The sequence below is a fragment of the Rhinolophus hipposideros genome (genome assembly GCF_964194185.1).
Source record: "Rhinolophus hipposideros genome assembly, chromosome: 3".
NCBI lineage: Eukaryota > Metazoa > Chordata > Mammalia > Chiroptera > Rhinolophidae > Rhinolophus > Rhinolophus hipposideros.
This window is the reverse complement of record NC_138049.1, coordinates 49,065,714-49,087,176: the sequence shown is the minus strand read 5'-3', so window position 1 is coordinate 49,087,176 and position 21,463 is coordinate 49,065,714. Positions and strand designations below refer to the sequence as shown.

Sequence of the window (21,463 nt, the reverse complement as noted above, 5' to 3'; positions counted from 1 at the left end):
CCCGAAAATAAGACCAGGTCTTATATTATTTTTTTGCTCCTAACGACACATTAGGGTGTATTTTCAGGGTCTGTCTTATTTTTTCATGTACAACGATCTACATGTATTCAAATACAGTCACGTCATCTTCGGGCACATGGTCATGATGCACTGAAACGGTGCATCTGGCCACCTTAAGCCCCATCTTAACTGGGGCTTATTTTCGGGGTAGGTCTTATTGTCAAGGAAACATGGCAATGGTTATAGAGACAATATCCTTATTGTTAAGAAATTCACACTCAAGTATTTAGAGATGAAGTGCCATTATGTCTGAAACTTACCTTCAAATAATGAAGGAGAGGGAGAGGGGAGAAAAAGAGGGGAGAGGGCAGGAGAGGCGAGAGGGAAGAGGAGGAGAGGAGAAGAGGGAGAGGACAAATGTGGAAAAAATGTTAATACTGTGGATGGAGATGAAGCATATAGGGTCTTAGTTGTTTTATTATTTTAACTTTTCTGTATGTTCAAAATTTTTCAAAATTGTGGATGCAGCATTTCTTCTGACAACTATGTCATACCTTATTGCTAATAATTTCAACATTTTACCCACTTTAAAATTAAGTTTCATTTTCCTAAACTGTCAGCAATGGTGGAAGCCTTACCCTGACACAGAGTCCGAGGCTCTGGCATCAGCCCATATATGAACAGCGCTACCGTTTATGACCTCTATGATGTTGCATTCTGTTTCTTTGGAAATTTGGCACATTCCCTATCTCTTAAGTTTGTTGTGGAAATAACTGAAGAAACTGCTCCAAGCACAAAGTAAGGAAATGGTCAAGAGAATAATCTTCCCCAATTTTTTCACTGTTATTTTAAGGCGGTTTTTATTTTAAGCTTCCTGTAGTGAAACTCATAAAAACCTACAAGTACCGAATACAACCTTACAGTTTATAAGAAAATGATCTCAACTTTCTGGCTATTAAAAACGTTTTTTTGGTTCGTTTGTTTTATCACAGAGGTATACCTCAACTTCTTCGATAGAACTGTTACAGATTTGGTAAAACACAATTTAATTTTAAGTGTGGACGTACAGAAGAATGAAAGAAAAAAAAAAGACATGGTGCAAGCATGTGAGAGCTATCTCTCCTAGTTTTACACTGTGTATTCAGTGGATATATAACAACTGTTAAAAATGATATTCCAATAATACAGTTGTGTGTCTGTGTAAGTATGAAAAAAAACTATAGAAAACTAAAACCTTGATCATTAGTTTGCATAGACTATAATGCAAATCACTTCAATAATTGAACTAGTTATTTTTTTAAAGTCTGAATAATACCCTTCAATTTAGGAAGTTCATACTTTTCACACAAAATGAAACTGAGAAAGAGATCATGCACAATCAAGGATTAACTATATGAAGATAATAAAGGTTAGGGAACTTCAGAGAAGAAAGAAATGAATAAGGGAACGAAGTAATAATTAAAATAGCCCCCACCCACTTCGGGCTTTCAATCTTCCAAGTAACGAAGAGGCTTTTAAGACTTTTTAGCAAAGGAAGTGACGTGATGAAAGAGGCTTTTTCTGAAGCCTAATGGAAAGCAGCGCTGTGTACAATGACTTGGTTAAGAGGTAACATCAGAATGACTGGTGAGAGGCTGTTTGACTAATACAAGCCTATGTGATGAAAACTGGGGCTGGGCCAGTGGAGAAGGAGGGGCAGGACTGTGGCCTCAGTTAAAAAAAAGTTCAAGGGTATCGTCCATAGTCCCATCTGAAAATACCCAAGTTTTCGGCAAAGTCAAAGAAATCTTTTCAAGATTCAATTGCTCCCTACGTAGAGACAGCATTGTGAGATGGCTTAGCTAGAATAACAACACATAATATATAATAATATGATAAAACAATATGCTAAACAGGAAAGGCCAACTAGTCTTAGCTACATTATTAAAATCCAGAAATTCTCCTCTACCCCCATTCCTAGAAAAATAGCCTGTGATTTCTCTGTACTTCTTTTTCTATTCTGAGCAGTTATAATAAAGGTATGACAACCTTTATAATGATGCTCTTTGCTTGTGGGGAGCAGGGAAGCCCGAGTACGATTAACCTAATCTAAGTAAATTCCGTGAATAGTAACCAAGAAAACTCTCATCCAAGTAGAGTGCTGTTTCTCATATAACAAAAACCTTATTCGAAAAGACGAGACCCAAATACCTCAATCAAAAATCTAATGAACATTTTGTTTAATATTGATTAGCATGCCTTTAAAAACTTATATTCTTTTTCCCTCCCTACCCCCAAAACTTATTATTCTTAATAATTTATTATGCTAAAGAAGATCAATTAAGTGTCTGAGTAAGTCACACCAAACAATTTCAGGAATTACCCTTAAAACAAAAGCCCTCCACAGACAGATGGTGCATTCAAGGACTGTACAGAGGTCCTGAAGGGCTAGGAGAATGGAGGGTAAAGTCACACAAATTTCTTAACAAATCTCATTAAATTTAAGTTGGAGTTCAGCAGAGAATTCTAAATTATGCTAGGAAGTATTTTAAAACTACCTTCTTTTTGAATATAGCAAGAATTTAAGAAATACAAAAAACTACGAAAATGAATTCTTTCATCTTTGGTTCAGTCTGCATGAAACCAGACGATGCTCACACCATGGTAACCTGAATGTCAGTGTGACAGACAAGAAGGCCACTGTAACAGGAATACAGCCAATACTTACTTAATCTAACCATTTATTTGTAAATATGCAAACTATTTCAGTGACTTCCAAGAAACAGTATTTTTCTCTCATGAGAAATAATATGACTTGGTAAAGTCATCTCTGAAACTGCCCTTGTTACTTTTTAAAATACATGTTAGTCACTTCTTAAGTATACCAAATGATATATAAAATCGGGCTGCTGCCGGCTGGCTGTTCCCATCCCTCCTCTAGTCATGCACCCTCACCAATGCGATAACTTTTTCCAATAGGAAGTTATTACATTGTTGATTTACCTTGGAGATACAATGACCAGAAGCAGAAGAACCAAATTTGTAAAAACTTTTAAGTTAAATTTGTAACATTTTAGTGACTCAACATATTTTCTTAAGCTGACAGTTCAAGAGTGACACTTAAATTCTTATAGATGTGTGCTATGACTACACAGCAGTGTAGGCTAACCAGGATATTATCAGTTTTATATCTAAGAAATAAAATACAGGGAAAAGGTCTACGAGCATTTCCAATATAGCCAAATAGGTTAACATTAAAGTTCAAAACCCAGCAACGCTGCCTTACTACAGCTGACAATGCATGGACTTTAGTATTATGTAAGACGTACAACCACATCACCAAGATCAAGTCTGATTCTTCTGCGTTACATAAGGGACATATTGTAACAAAAAATACGACAGTTATTCAAGAGCTTTTTGGCCAGCAAGAACTGGCTTCAAGTCCAGGTTCTGTCATGTATTATATAGGACCATGGGCACAATTATCTAATTTTCCTGAACCTCAGTTTCCTCAACAGTAAAACAGAAATAATTATGTGTGTATACATGCACATATACAGGCATAAGTGTAAGTGGAGATAATGTCTTATACTGATGATTTTTTGAGATAAAATATATGTACAGCAAAATCATAGTACACATAGCCACCTAAACACAGCCTAAAACAGACTACAACCATGATCAACAGTTTTAAAATACTGTTTTTAAATTAATACTATCCCAATTTAGCAGATTCAAGTTTTATTTCCTTTTAGTTTCAATATATTTTCTCTAAGTTCACTTGTCTGTATGAACTTCAGGTTATATAAATTTAAAACTGGTCTAGAAATTAACACTAAAAGCAAGATCCATTAAAGGAAATACTGATAAACTTGACTTCATCAAAAACCAACCAACCAAACAAAAAACGCCTTTTGCTCTACAAAAAATCCTGTAAAGATAAAAAGACAAGCCACAGACGAGGAGAGAATATCTGTAAACCATATATCCATACAAAGAACTCTAAAAATTCAAGGGTAAAAAAAAGCAAAGAATTCAATTACAAAATGGGCAAAAGACATAAAGGGACATTTCACCAAAGAGGATATACAGATGGCAAATAAGCATGAAAAGATAACTGATATATCATTAGCCATTAAAGAAATGCAAATTATAACCACAATGCCATATCACTACACACTTATAAGTATGTCTAAAATAAAAAAAATAGTAGTAACACCATATGCTGGTGAGCACGCAGAGAAAGTAGATCTGTTATACATCGTTAGTGCAAATGTAATGGCACAGCCCCTCTGGAAAGAGTATGGTAGTTTCTTATAAAACTAAACATGCATTTACTATATGACCTAGCAATTTTATTCTTGAGTATTGCCAGAGAAATGTAAACTTACATTCTCAAAAAAACTTGTACATATATGGTTATAGCAGCTTTACTTATAATATCCCAAAACTGGAAACAATTCCAATGTCCTTCAACAGGTGAATGGGCAAACTATCTGTGGTATATTTATACCATGGAATGCTACTCAGCAATAATTTAAAAACATATTTTAAAAAAACCTTTATTTATTTTAAGTGTGTTTTTCCAGGACCCATCAGCTCCAAGTCAAGTAGTTGTTTCAATCTAGTTGTGGAGGGCGCAGCTCACAGTGGCCCATGTGGGGATCGAACCGGCAACCTTGTTGTTAAGAGCACCACGCTCTAAACAACTGAGCTAACAGGCCGCCCTAAAAACCTATTAATACACACAGCAACTTATATGGAACTCAAGGGAACTATACTGCATTAAAAAATGCCAATCTCAAAAGGTTACATATTGTATAACTCCATTTATATAACATTAGTAAAATGATAAAATTTTAGAAATGGAGAGCCAATTCGTGGTTCAGAGGTTAGGGCGAGGGGCAAGTAAGGTACGTGAGCTAGAGGTACTGCTCCCAAGAGGCCCCAGAAGCAATATACTTAGAGGTTGGCTTCAGCCCACGCAGAGCACCGCCTATGTAGCCCCACAAGTGGCACACATAAAGGGCGGTCTCAATAGGCACCAGAGCCCACTGGGGCAAATCCCACTCAGTGGGGTAAGCCCCCTACACAGCAGCTCATAAGCTGTGGATGTGGCCAGATTCCACAGCCAATCAGCCTGACGGTCAATCCCACCCACTAACGTGCCAATAGCAATCAAGGCTCAACTATAACAGAAGGGCACAGACAACCCACATGAGGGACACTCCTAGAGCTCCCGGGGCAGGTGACCAGGGAGACTGTGCCAGGGCTCCACAGGGCACCTACTACATAAGGATACCCGGCCAAGACTGGGAGACATAGCAGCCCTACCTAATACAGAGAAACAAACAATGAGAGGCAGCAAAAATGATGAAATAGAAATACGTCCCAAATGAAAGAACAGGAGAAAACTCCAGAAAAAGAACTAAATAAAATGGAGGCAAGCAACCTATCAGACACAGAGTTCAAAACAATGGTTAAAAAAAGCCATAGAAACCTTAAAAAGAACCAGTCAGAGTGCAAAATATAATTACCAAAGTGAAGAATGAACTAGAGGGAATCACCAGCAGACTAGATGAAGCAGGGGATTGAATCTGCAATATGGAAGATAAGGTAGCAGAAAATACCCAAACAGAACAGCAAAAAGAAAAAAAGAATCTAAAAAATTGGAGACCTCTGGGACAACATCAAGTGTAACAACATTCACCTCATAAGGGTCCCAGAAACAGAAGAGAGAAAGCAAAGGATTTAGAACCTATTTGAAGAAATAATGACTGAAAATTTTCCTAGTCTGATGAAGGAAATAGACATTTAAGCACTGAGAGTCCCAAACAAGATAAAGCCAAACAGGCCCACACCAAGACACATTATAGTTAAAATGCAAGGGTTAAAGGCAAAGAGAGAGTACTACAAGCAGCAAGAGAAAGGCAACTAGTAACTTATAAGGAATTTCCCATAAGATTGTCACCTGATTTCTCAACAGAAGCTTTGCAGGCCAGAAAGGATTGGCACAAAATATTCAATGTGATGAACAGCAACGACCTACAACCAAGATTACAGTACACAGCAGAGCTGTCATTTAGAATTGAAGGGCTGATAGAGCTTCCCTGAGAAAAAGCTACAGGAGTTCATCTCTACCAAACCAATATTACAAGGAATCTTAGAGGGACTTCTTTAAGATGGGGAGGGGGAAAAAAGATCAAAATTATGAATAATAAAATAGCAATAGCTACATACCTATCAACAATTACTTTCAATATAAATGGATTAAATGTTCCAATCAAAAGGCACAGGAGGGCTGAATGGGTAAGAAAACAAAACCCTTACATATGCTGCCTACAACTGACTCACTTGAGATTGAAAGACACACGCAGGTGGAAAGTAAAAAGATAGAAAAAGATATTTCATGAAAATGGAAACAAAAAAAACTGGGTTAGCAATACTTACACCAGACAAACTAGACTTTAAAACACAGAGACAAAGAAGAACCCAGTAATTCCACTTCTGGGTATTTATCAGAAGAAACCCAAAATGCTACTTCGAGGGGACATGCGTATGTATATGTTCACTGAAGCATTGTTTACAGGGGCCAAAATGTGGAGGCAGCCTGGATGTCTGTCTATGGATGAATGGATAAGAGGAGGTGATACATAATACAATGGAATATTGCTCAGCCATGGATGGGAATGGCTTGCCATCTGGGGTGGCCTGGATGGACCTGGAGGGTATTGTGCTGAATGCAGTATGTCAGACAGAGAAGGACAGATGCAGTATGATTTAACTTATACATGTAATCTAAAAAGTTAAATAAACAAACAAAACAGAAACGAACTCATAGATACAGAGGACATTTTGATGGTCGTCAGATGGGAGAGGGTTTAGGGGTGTGGACGAAAAAAGGGGAAGGGATTAAAAAGTACAAATGGGTTGTTACATAGTGGTCATGGGGATGTAGGGTATACAGTAAGGAATATAGTCAATAATATTGTAATAACTATGTATGGTGTCAGATGGGTACTAGATTTGTTGGGGTGATAGATGGGAGGGGGGTTGGAGACAGAGTGAAAAAGTTGAAGTGATTAAGTCCAAACTGGTAGTTACAAAAGAGTCATGGGGATGTAAAGCATAGGGAACATAGCAACAACTATATATAGTGCCAGGTACATCAGGAGGATCACGTCTTAATTTATACAAATGTCTAACCACTATGCTGTACACCTGAAATGAATATAAAATAATACTGAATTGTCAAAAAAACCATCTGGAGAAGGGATTATATGAATATCCAGAATTGAAAAAGATTGCTCTCATTGTTATACAAAAATTATTATATTTATAATTAGCATAAATTGAACTGAAAGGTATTAGAAAATCTAGATTTTATAATATACAAGTCTAATGAAGCTAATGTGTTAAGTATTCTGTGCATGCACAAAAGCTACCTCCCATATTAAAAACCTCACCAATAATTACAAGGGCTATCAAAATCAGTGTTTTCACTTGACACACAGTTTTAAATTAATGAACTAAATTTACTATATTTGAAAAGCTTTACCTAAGTAGTGAAAGCTTCATTAATATCAAAATGGTGACAGTGATATCAATAAAACTTTTCTTATACATCTTTAAAGAAAACAAAACCACAATGAAACACTTTACTTTTGAGAATCATGTAGTTGCCGATATTCCATTAATAGTGATGCCAGGTATTACAAGGATATAAAGATAAATAAATTGTAATGAAGGGTATTTTATTTACTTCCTGCCTATGCTATGAGAAACAAGGGAAAGATTTGAGATTGCTTATGACAAAAGCGTGCATATAACAACCAAAACTATTAACACATCTATAGTTGGACAGAATTATCCCATGTGTCTTATATGTGGAATCTAAAAATAAAAACAAGAATAAAACAAAAAACAGCCAAGCTCAGAATGGTGGTGGTGGTGGGATGGGTGAACTGTTTTTGTTTTAGTTTCAATAAATTGACTTTTTTTTTTTTTTTTTTTTTAAGAAAAGGACAAATCAAGCTATACTATGAATTAAAATTGGGGGGAAGATTGGAAAATTGGTGAGTCCCTTTGGTTTGCTTCACAAATAATGTGGCTATGAACCTGTATGGTGGCAAAGAAAACGGAGAGAATGGATATAAGGTATGTGGATAAGTTATGTGATCTAAAAATAGATATGCTTCACTGATTCATTTGTTCATCGTACTTTAATCATTTCTTTCATTACATCATGTACTTGATAGAGGTACTCAGCAAAAAGGGAGTACCGCAGTTTCTGCCCTCACAAAGCTCTCTGACCAGCCCTAAGTAGCTCCTTTAATCTAGCAATTTAAAAATTAGTCCCACTCCCTAAGTGTTCACAGCCTCCATCCAGAACCATTCACCCCATATCCTTTAAAGTCCGCTGCCTAGCCTGTTCCCAAACCTCCCAGTTTCTGATCACATCTTATTTTCTTGACTATGGTTCCACCCCACTCTCTTGGCAGCACTCCAGCTCTCATCTGTGGCTTCACTTCTTAGATTCACTTCCTACTTCCTATTCTGGGTTAGAGATGATTTCATATGCTTTGGATAAATTGCCTAGTTCAGCCAAGCCCTGTGGTCTTTGCAACTAAGCAAAGTCCATATGGCTGGCTCCTTTCCCCCCCAAACAGCTTAGACCCAGGCACTCAGAGTTCAGCCATTTAAAAAAAAAAATATCCCAATAGTAGGACTCTGGTCCAGGATCTCTAAGGACTAGTAACTAGAGGGCAGAGGTAAATTATATTATAAATCTTCATTCATTAAACATTTATTGCGTACCTACTAGGGTATCATTGTGAGGGGACACAAAATTGAATAATGCACACATAAACAACTAATCGCAATACAGTGTTAAGTGATAACAGACATATGTATAAAGTGCTATGAGAGAAAATTTAGAAGTCCAACACAAAATTTAATTCTGGACTTTTTGGCAGCTAGTGCAAAAACAAAAATAAAACCCAAAAAACCCTAACCAGTTACATAATTTCATTTTCTAAGAGAGGAAGATTTACCCAGTAGGTACAAAGTAAAATATGCTAAGTATGATAGAATATCAGGTATTAAAAAACAGTAGGAAGTTTAAAAGAGGATGAAAACGAAGGAATACAGAATGTCTTTATGGTTGCAACTTGAAATACATGTTTTTTTAAAACAGAGGAAGATCTAAGGTGTTTCAGGCCGAGTTCAGCACCAATCCTTCCCTTTCATAAGCCCCCCTTCCTACTAAAGAATGCAGAGGGCAGCTGGAATACAATGGAATCTGTGAGAAATTAATAGATAAGGGAAGAAAAATAGTCTAAGAGCTTAGCATGCAGACCCTGTAATGTCAAACGTAGTAGGATTAGGAAAGGTTTGGTTGGAATCCCAACTCAACACAACTGACTGTGTATCTATAGCAAATTACATCAATCTTTGGAGGTCTGCTTCCAAATTTGAAAAATGGAAATAATACATATCTTTAAATAATTGCTGTGATAATTGAATAAGGTGAGATCCATAAAACACCTCACGTAACAGATGCTTCACAAGCATTACTTATTTTCATTCCTCCCTTTTAAACTCCTGTTACGTGTGGAACCAAAGAAAGGTAACACTAGTCTCTAGAGAACCAACAACAGAGAATGAACAATAACTGGTATAACCATCAGTTCCCTTTGAAGTCTTGTTAATTAGAATAAATATGTAGCACAAATAAAAACAGGGGTTTACACAGGATATGCTCCCAGACTTTACCAACAATGACACGATACGTGCTTCAAACTGTCACATGCATATTTGGCCTAAGATATATTCATGCATGTCAAATTTTGCATCACATGCTTTTCAAAAGAAGCCTCATATTAAAATTAGCTTAAGAATATACACAATTACAATACTTCATTAAGTAAAAAGAACAGACCATTTTCAAATGAATGCTTTTAGACCTTTACAGTAAACAGTCCTTTTGGTGGTGGGAAGTGAGGCAACAGAGGGGACGATGGGGTGGGGAGTCTGTGCCACTTAATCAGACTACTTTTATCCTTTACGTAGGGAAATAGGAGACTTGAAAATAAGCACTTTCTGTAGTTACACTACCAGAGTCTAAAGTCCACTTTTAATATTCCCGACAACTCTAAAAAATAATAATTAACATTTGAAAAGCTGTCATTATTTTAGTCAGGGACACTTAATCCTCAAAGCAGTAGTGTTTTAATTGAGACTATGATTAAATGAAAGCACCCATCAGAATTATATCCACACATCTGGTTTGAAGTTTATGTTTTGTCTTATTTAAATTGTTACATTTATTATAATTCTGTCTAGACAATGCCAAATATATTTTGTCACATAAATAGTTAAGGCAAATTTTCTTCAAATACAGACAACAATTTGTGTCTTCCTTATATCTTTTCAGTGAATAAAATGTGCTACAGGGAAGCACCATTTTCCTTTTGGTCAAGATTGAGATAAATTTGGTGCTGTTTATGAACCAATTTATAAAATAAGTTATTGTTTTATATTGTTCATATTGCCTTAAATTTTTTATAGAAATTATTAGTAGAATGGCCAAATGAGAAGCTTCCTATAAAGGTGCCAGATTGATATTTTTAGTAATAATTATCTTACTTCTTCTAAGGTTTATCCAAAAACATTTTAAAACCATACGAAGGGAATCAATTTAAATGTTGTTATCTATAAGAGCTTTAAAATATCTTTGCTAATTTTTCCAAAGCCACACTAAAAAGGTATGCTAATACAAGAGTAATGTAATTAATAAACTGTTTTCCACTGAAAAATCAAAGGACACTTTCATATGTGGACTATTTCTATCTTTATGGTATACTTACATAAAATAATTAAGCAGCACTTTTAATTTGTACAAATAAAGAAATCAAAGTAGCATGAAGAAACATCTGAAGAAAAAGTTGTGCTGAACTCAGAATTAAAATTCTGTTCTCTTGATGCCCAGGTCAAGTGTCTTATGCACTAGAAAAATGTTTCTAAACCTGGACTAGGATCTAGAAAGCTCTATAAAGATCCTCAGCTCTCTGAGCATGATCTATGGGTTTTATAGTGAATGCTAAATAAAGTTTATAATAAAGGAATGTTGATAATTTTGTTTCTGACACAAATAATTGGCTTTGGATCCGGCAGATATGACAACCCAAAAACACAAGCAATGCCTCTCTGAAAACAAAAAAAAAACACCAAGCTGGACTTCTTCAAAATTAAAAATCTCTACTTCAAAGGATACCATCAAGAAAAGCAGAAAACCCACAGTATGGGAGAAAATATTTGCAAATCGTATATCTGATACTGGATTAATACCCAGAATATATAAAGAACTCTTACAACTCAATAAAAAAAGAGACCATGATTAAAAAAATGAGCATAGAATTTGAAGATACTTCTATGATGATATAAAAATGGTAAGCACATGGAAAGATATTTAACATCATTAGTAATTAGGGAAGTACAAAACAAAAACAAAATGATATACCCCTTCATACCCACTAAGATGGTTAAAATTAAAATGACAGAAAATAACAAGTGTTAACAAAAATGTGGACAAATTAGAACCCTCATACATTGCTGGTGGGAATGTAAACTGGTGCAGAGGCTTTGGGAAACAGTGTGGCAGTTCCTCAGACTTAAACATTAAGCAAAGAATTACAACAGAACCCAGCAATTCCACTCCTAAGTATCAACCCACGAGAATTGGAAATATATGTCCACACAAAAGTCTGCATATTAATGTCCATTGCAGCATTTATGCATAATAGCCAAAAGGTGAAAACCATCTAAATCTCCATCATTTGGTGAATGGATAAATAAAATGTGATGTCTCCATACAATGGAATATTACTTGGTCATGGAAAGGGATGTAGTAAAATATGCTACAACATTGACAAACCACAGAAATGTAATGCAAGTGAAAGAAGCCAGACATAAAAGGCAGACATAAGATTCCTTTTACACAAAATGTTCAGAATAGGCAAATGCATAAAGATAGAAAGTAGATTAGCGGTTGCCATGGGCTGGACGGAAGGGAGAATCAGGGATGAGGAGTGACTGCTAATGGGGTATGTATGGGGTTTCTTCTTGGGGCGATAAAAATGTTCTGGAATTATAGCAGGTCCTCAAATAATGTTGTTTCATTATAATATTGATCAGATGCTATAGGAAATTAATTCTTCTTTATATCAATTAGCCTGTGGTAAAACTGGTTTTGACAGTGAGAACTCCTGTATATAGTAGTGATGGCTACATCAACTCTGTGAATACTCTAAAAAAAATTTAAAAAATCAATGAATACTGCACTTTAAAAGGTATCGAACTTATGGTATCAAACTTAATACTTCAAGAAAGTTGTTATTAAAAAGAAAATGTAAGTAAAAAGTCCTCATGTGGGTGGTACAAGGAGTCCTTCTGGGTTGAGAGCCCAGATTCATCATAGTGTAATTTACTATTTAATTTACAACTATTCACCAAACATGTTTGTTTTATGAGTTTTTTTAAAAACAATAATTATATTCCCAAAAATTATTTTTTAAATTTTTGAAGGAGGTCAAGAGTCCCCAAACAATAAGGATCAGAGAAATATTCCTGCCCTCGTCATTTCAGAAAAATTACAGGTTTTTCTTTAAGATCAAGTTGTATAGCATCATGGCAATTTTAAAGTTGTCTGTCTGTGGGAATTTAAATAACTTTGCCTTAATTGTTCAGCAAAACACATTTAAAATTCATGTTCTGACATTTAAAATGAAGCCAAAAAGTTTTGAAATTACAAATGCTAGTTTAAAAGAGAGGGGAAGGTTTACTAAAATAGATACAGAATTTAATAATAAGGGGTTATATGAAATAGAAGTAATCTATCTTACCAAATAATGCCTGGATCATAAAAAATGTCCTTGTTGATAAACTGCTGCCCAGATTGTAGGCTCATTATGTCTCCTGTTTCTGAGTTTTCCCAGAACCCTCTCCACTAGTCAAGGTAGCAGAGGAACGCCTCAGCGTCCTACTTCCTTCCTTACTAGCTTGGAACCTCAGATTCCCACCCACACTGCTGTGACCTGAACGGGGAGGAGGCACTCTGAGTAAGAGGGAACTCTTCCTCTTGCAGATTCTCGAATTAGAATCTGGAATGACAAAGGAACAATACTATAAACGCAATTAGGGTTTGCAGCACTGATATCACAGTTCAATTTCATTATTAATTACATAGTCTATCCCAGGAATTTTATTATTTATAATACAAGTCCCTATCTCCATAAAAAATTCAAATTTTTGGAACACAGTATATGAAGAGAGGGCTGTCTACAGAATTCAAAGCAGGGTGAGATACCCCAACAGCATTTTATTTGAAGATAATAATCCAACATCACCAATTCAGCAAGTCAAATTACAGGTTTCTTTTCCATAATCAAAGTTTTAAAATAGCATAAATATTTTGTTATTTAGTAAACTGAAGTGGTGATATTTAAATAGGGTTTTAAGAGGATTGCAGACATCAAAGATTAATTCTTGCATAATTTAAGTGACAATTTAATCATCTGAGAAATGGAAGACTGCAGTGAGGGGCTGAACAAAAGACAACTGCTCCAAAGAATTCAATAGCATAAGAAGATACATTGTGGTAATCACTTATTATAAAGCCCTCTCAGGAACCAGGTCTTAAAAGATGATAAACTTGGCCTCGTGAATAGTTATCAGTAAAACTACAAAACGAGTGCAAGAGTGTGGTGTTCCAACTTAACAGATAATGCTTTTACTTAAGGAACTTTTTTACTGTTCCAAAATCGGCATCATTATTCCCCAGAATTACTTACAATTAAATAAAACCTTCCTTATTACACGGAATATGATTACAATACTATTTAATGTGAATGTTGTTAAAACATTCCAAAGTAATAGAACTATTCATTCATATGTGATACGGCTTAGGAAGGCATGGAAGTCAAGTTTTAAAACTTTAAAACGATGATAATGTGGTAGGGAGAAAAGCAAATTTGTTTTAAGGATCCTTCAAGCAATGTAAAAGCCAGAGTTCAAGTTACACTTTGATGTGCAGATCCTTTTGAAAGCTACTCTACCCTGTTTTATATGAAGCATCTGTAGCTAAAATGAACACCTTAGTGAAGAGTACGGATGCTCCATTACATAAGCAGACGTCAGAACTGTCCCAAGCTGATTCTAAGTTACTTTAAACATGTACATACGTAGAGTCAGAAATTAGCTATGGTTTACTTCTTAGAAGTAACAGATAATTACCCTCATCATGATGAAAAGGATTTTAAATGTAAGCTAATAGAGGTATTTTTCCTTTAGCAAAGTTCTGCTTTTAAAAGTAAACTTCAAAACTTTAATTAAAATAGGAAATGTTTTACTACATACTAGAAACACTTTTCAGATTAGTGAGGCAGAGAAAAGGAAGGACTCTGTAAAGGAGGAAAGGTGGGACAGAAAGATGAAGAAAAAGGAAGGAGGAAAGGAAAAAGAGGAAGGAAGGAAGATTGAAAGGATAGAAGGGCCTACTAAAATACAGTCTTTGAAATTTTAAACTAGCAGGGGTAATTCTTTCCTTTTCACATAAAAAAATCAATGTTCCTTTTATCTATGCTTTGAGAGATCCAGACAAAATGTTAATAAATACTACACTGGATTTCTAAATCTTTAGTTTTGAAAACATGCTATTTCTTTTAAATATATGTTAATTTCCTACATTTCAAATGTATTACAATTTCCATTTACAATGATGTTTTGAAGACAAGTTAAATACGGTGTAAAACACGGTTAAATGGAATTCAAAAATATGTAACATACATTAGTTTGATTTCTCAGTTTTGTGCACATTAACTCAGCCACATATCTAATATATAAACCATTCATCAGTGAATTTAATAATCATTTGAAATTTTCAGCTTACTAATTCATGTTATTTCACAACTAGTACAATTTTAATCAATTTATGTTTTGTACATAACTGTTTCCCAACATACGCATGCAGATAGGTGCCTTTCATGAGAAGATCACGTCCAAAGTAGACATATGATCTACTCAAATATGGTTTCCAAATGTAGATACAATCCTGTTGAACTTAATTATGATCAGATTCATCATTCCATTGATATAGACCTCTCTCTACCCTTACCACCTCAGCAATAGACTCAAACAGTGGCTCTTTGAACCAGCATTGACCTTCCTTTAAATTTATAGCCTTTTTTGAAGCAGACCTTTGAGAGAGACATCCTGTTTAAGACAAGATATACAGTATTCTGTAAAATGCTCCCAAGGCATCAAAGTAAGGATAATACAACTGAATGTTTAAACTGTGTCATATTTCTTAACTGAGAATTAACATTTTAATACATTACAATCTGCAAGAAACACCTTGCCTAAAGATTTGAGGAGTTTCAAATATTTATATATTAATATCTGTATCTATATGTAATACCAATATAATTGATACATACATACATCAGTATATCTATACATATAGTTGTACTTACACTATCTCCTCAGTACTTGTCTTATTATTATAAACAATCTGCATGGATCACAAAAGTATTATATAAACCCCCCCAAAACCTTGAAAATTAAAAACAAAACAAAAAACAAGTATGACCCAACAACTAAGACACAACATACTTCAGCAAAGAATATGATACCAGGGTATGAAGTGTGAAACAAAATTTTCCAGGATCAGGTCAGAAATAAAGAAGAGGATATTGGCTTTTGTATTTTTTTAAATTGGTTTTTCCTTCTAATATTCCTAAATAATCAATCTTTATATTACCTACTTGAAATTATTAGCAAGTAGTTATTTTAAAAGTATGAGTAATTAGACCAAAAGCAACTCTCATATTTACCCAAAAGCAGGAACCACTACTAAGAATCAAAGCCTAGTAATTCTGTTCTTAGCAGACAGGTGTTGTGTGTTCTGGCATGTTATATGAAAATCATTTATGAGAAGAACAAAAAAAAAAAATCAGAAGGTAGTTTTCACTATTGGAATAGATAAGTGATTAAGCAAATTTTCTTACACCATGAAATTGTCAATAGACTACATGACCACACTAAGGGGCAGCATTTCTGGATGTTGGCATTCTCTGAGATGGAAAGGAAAGGGACTGAAAGAAAAATGTGATAGTGACACAAAGAAACCAATATGGGTCTTACAGATCTTTTTGAATAGCAGGTTGAAGGAATGAACATTCTTCGTGTGGGAACTAAGTTTAGGCTTGAAACTGCCAAGACCTTATTAGGCCAACAGTAAATCCAGAAGCTAAAACCCATGTCAGGGAAAGTTAGGAAAAGATGGGAGGACTGTATGTCAGTCATTAAAGCAGCAGCAAGACTGTGGCTGACTGTCCTATGGTACAGGTTGTCTCTGGCATATGTTACTAAGGAACTCAAACATTTACTGTAATCTGAGGTATCTTAATAAATAATAATAATAAACCATTAACTAAACTTAAAAAATATTTTCTTAAAAGAGTTATACACTACTATCTCATTTTGTGATACAAATATTGTTGAATACTTAAGGTATGAACAGTTCTATTTTCATTTTAGTCAACAGTTAAAACTTTTTAAACCATCTCACATTTAACCTGAGCTTTTGTTAAATTTCAAACTAACCAACTGGAGTCGAACTTAATTTTACTGTATCTATTCATATTTTCAAAGAGGTATTAGGAAGAGGTGAAATTATCCAAAGCAGAGAATGAGAAAAAAATGCATACCAGTAACTGACAGTAAGATTAATTTTTACATATGTTAGAATAGTACTCATAATAAAACATTAAGTGTTTTATTACAATCAAGAATTTCTTTGTGGAGGAAGCTAAAAAAATCATTTTTAGTGAAATAATTAAGACCATCTTATCACCATCTGTCTCTTTCAAAATGAGGTACTTAATATTTTGGCTTCTAAAATTACCCCACAGTACTACATGCTTAAGCATAGGGAGTGAAGTTCATTCTGTTTTTAAGTCTGAGAGTTCAGGTTTTAATGCGATCATTAAAAATTGCTTAATTGATAATTAGAAAATAAATATTCTGTAAATAAAAGAGAAAGAAACCTACGTAATTTTAGCTATCTGTTTCAATTTCTTCACACTAAAGGCAGGATATTATGTTTTTACTTTCTGTCCATGCATTTTCTCTATTAAAAGAAAAAAGGACTGAAGGCAAGAAGCAACCAAAAGAGTAATAAGAAGCCTGATGTGTGTAAAATGTGGAACACAGTCTCAAAAGGAAAGTTATGATACAAAGGAGTAAGAAAATAAAAGTAAGAAAATAAAAGTAATGAACTTCATATATCAAAGGGAATAGTGATTAAGAGTATGAGCTCTGGAGCAGTACTGCTTGGGTTCAAATGTAAGCTCTTCTACTTCTAAGCTGAGTGATCCTGGGCAAGTTTCAATAACCAATCTTTATTTCAATAACCACATTTATAAAATGGGGACAGTACCAGACATATCCCAGAGGACTACAGTGAGGATTAAATGAATGAATAGATGTAAAATATTTAAAATAGTATCTGGCACTCAATAAACGTTAGTTATTATTGTTATTTGTCTATAATTACCAGAGATATTTTTAATCTCAGAAATATTAAATGAAACAATGCCTTGATTTCACAATTAGTAATGAGAAAATGTTGACTTCATTTAATAATAACTTTAGCAGTTTGGGATAATAATAACTTTCTATATTTTTGTTTTGAATAATGAGGGAAAATAAATGAGGGTAAACATTTGCCGTCATATTATCTGTGTTATTTTGAAATTAATAAATGAGGCAAATTTTTAAGAAGTTGTAATAAATATCATTTGCTCTCATCCAATACTTTAAAACTAAACAGTAAATTTGCATTCAAGTTCCCATTCTTATATTTGACAATAGTTTTAAAATATACCTGCCAAATAACCTAATTATTAATAGTTGCTTTCATTTTTCAAAAACCCACACAGGAAGCAATTTAACTATAAAACCATCTAGGAGAATAGGAGCTAGCTTATTTTTATTTAGCAAGAGCAATCAAAACTTGCTGTGTTGGGCTGCCCCCTACTGGCCTCAATTTACCAATCTCTCTTTTTTTAAAAACTTTTATTTATTTTAAATGTGTTTTTCCAGGACCCATCTGCTCCAAGTCAAGTGGCTGTTTCACTCTAGTTTTGGAGAGGGCACGGCTCACAGTGGCACATGTGGGGATCGAACTGGCAACCTTGTTGTTAAGGGCACTGCTCTAACCAACTGAGCTAACCGGCAGCCCCACCGATGTCTTTTAAAAGGTGTTTAAGTAGGGACTATCATTTGAGTTTCACATTAAGAATACTAATACTAAGCAAAGTATTATTCATTTCTGTTCATTTAGTCATTCATTCTAGCAGGAAATCGTCTCTGAGAAACATCTATACAGAAACAGAGAGAAATGAAACAATTCCTTGGCCTCCAAGAATCCATATGTTACTGCTTACAGAGAAACTTCACAGATTTCAACATATCCACAGTAAAATATTGCAAAGTGACTTAAGAAATGTTTATATTATATTTCAATGCTGCATACAGAAAAAGAACTAGGCTGGAAATCCAAGACCCAAGTTCTACTCCTGTCTCTGCCACAAATATCCAGTTAAACATTGGGTCAGAGTTTTGTGCAACTTATCTTACATCTAAAATTAGGAGTTTTGAATTATATGATTCCTGAAGGCTTCCCCTGGTTCTAATATTCTATAATTACATTTGCCATAATAAAAGCTAGGAGGAAATATTTTAAAACAAAGTAAAGAAAAAGAAGAAATAATTTCTACGTGGTATGAAGCGTTGGAGCATATATGGAGAAATCAAGAAAGACTTTTACGGGAGGTTACATTTGAGGTAAGTTTAGAAGCATTCTGGAAGTAAAGGCTATTCCTAGAAGGAGCGAACACTGTAAGAAAATGAAACATCAGTCATGTTTTGGGGAACGCGTAATGTTATTTGGTTGGGGTCTACCTGTGTTTAAGAAAATCAAACTAATAGGAACTACTAGTACAAATGGCAAGAAGGGGATAAATACAAATGGTTCTGGTAAACTACAATGTACAATTCTAAGACACAGATCAAAAATGATTCCAAGGTATTTACTGCGTCTAGGAACTTGAAGGAAAGTGGTACAGAAACAGGGAACTGAAACAGAAAATAGGTTTGTGAGTAGTTGGTACCGTGTTTCCCCGAAAATAAGACCTAACCAATCAGCGCTAATGCGTCTTTTGAAGCAAAAATTAAGACTTGGTCTTATTTTACTACAGTATAAGACCGGGTGTGATGTGATATATGATATGATATATGATATGATATGATACCAGGTATACTATGCTATACTATAATAGTGGGTATAATATAAGACCAGTTCTTACATTAATTTTTGCTCCAAAAGATGCATTAGAGCTGATTGTCCGGCTAGGTCTTATTTTCAGGTAGTTACAAGAAACAGATTTGGGGGACTCGATAGAGCCTCACAGAGGAGACTATACTAAAACCAGAAATACACTGATAAATGGAGGGAGCTACGTGTCAGATATGTTCCACTAGTCATAAAAATAAAAGAATACAGGAGGCATGGCAAGCCATCATCGTTGCTGATAGAACAATTAAACAGCATAATTGTAATGATTTAAGTCAATAACATCTAGTAATAATACAGCAAATACTTTGCAAATTATTTACTATGTACCAGGTACAACAATATATTAAAACAATTACATTTAATTTTCATGATCACATGAAATATTACTATCCCTCTTTTACAGATGATAAAATTGAGGTCCAGAGATGTGAGGTGAATGCCCCTAATCATATGGCTAGCTGGGATAGAAACTAAATGAAAACCCCTATCTTAACCATTTGCTATACCCATGAGTGTTACAGATTCAATTCTTTCAAAAATTTTCAAATTTCCAATTTATCAGTGACACTGTAGAATATAATTCCAAAATAATCAAGAATGTTTGACTTTTACAAAAGGTAATAATCTATCATTTAATATTCATGCTCTTAAGCAATACAGTGAGTTAAAAATTTTATATTTAGAAATAATTAGAAAGAACACATCTCTTAAAACCCTCGAAAACTCCTTAGTCTTTATTCTCTTCCCCAAATTTCTACAAAATTCACCTATCTAAATTTGAAAGTTAAGAATCACTAGAAGTGGTGATGTCCTCAGCAATGGTGGAGTATGGACCTCAAATATCCTTTTCTCCACAAGAGCAACAAGAATACTGGCAAAAATTGCCCAAAATCTGAATAGACAAAAACAAATAAAAGAAAAACAAACAAAAGACCAAATTAGTAATCTAAAAAACTTCCCATAAAGAAACACCTAGGACCACATGGTTTCATATATGAATTCTACCAATTACTTAAAGATCTAACACTGATCCTTCACAAACTCTTTCAAAAACTAGAAAAAACACACCCCAACGCATTCTGTGAGGCCAGTATTACCCTGCTATGAAAACCAGACAAATACATCATTAAGAATACTAGAGAGCAATAATCTATGAATATACATACAAAATCCTCAACAAAAAACTAGCAAACCAAATCCAGCCACATACCCGTGTGTTATATACTATGACCAAATGAGATCTATCTCAGAAATACGAGGCTGATTCAAACCAGTGCAACACATATTAATAGAATAAAAGGGAAAAGCACACAGTCTTCTCAACAGAGACACAGGAAAAGTACTTGACAAAAATCCAACACCCTTCAATGATAAAAATACTCAACAAAATAGCAATAGTAGGGGACTCAATATTACAAAGGGCATCTATGAGAAACTTACACGCTAACATCATACTCCCCTAAGGTAAAAAACAAGACAAGGATGTCTGCTTTTGCCACTGCTATTTTAACACTATACTGGGGGTTTTCTGGTCAGGAAAATAAGGCAAGAAAAAGAAATAAAAGGCATTCAAAAACGGAAAAGACAATCACTGGAAAGAAGTAAAACTATCTCTAATTGTAGTGAGTGACATGATCTACATAGAAAATTCTAAGGAGCCAGCAAAACAACCTATTAAGATGTAATAAACAAGTTCAATAAAGCTGCAGGATACAAGAATATACAGAAATCAGTATTATTTATATACACTAGCAATGCACAATCCAAATATAATGAAACATAGCTGAAACAAACTGAGGAGCTAAGTAAATGGAAAGAAACCCTGTGTTCATGGACTGGAAGACTTAACATCGTTAAGATAGTGATACTGCATAAATTGATCTACATAATACCTATCAAAATTCCTATCAAAATCCCAGTTACCTTTTTTTGCATAAACTGACAAGCTGATCCTGGAATTCATATGGAGATGTAAAAGTTCCAGAAAAGTGAAAATAATCTTGAAAAAGAAAACAAAGATGGAGGACTCATAATCTCGGTTTCAAAACTTACTATAAAGCTAGAAAA

At 34.4% G+C, this 21,463-nt stretch overlaps 1 protein-coding gene across 5 annotated transcripts in view; it reads right to left on the bottom strand.

Annotated features, from left to right (window-relative positions):
- ATG5 (autophagy related 5) overlaps window positions 1-21,463 on the bottom strand; it is a 110,818-nt gene that overhangs the window by 18,398 nt on the left and 70,957 nt on the right. The window lies entirely within an intron of this gene.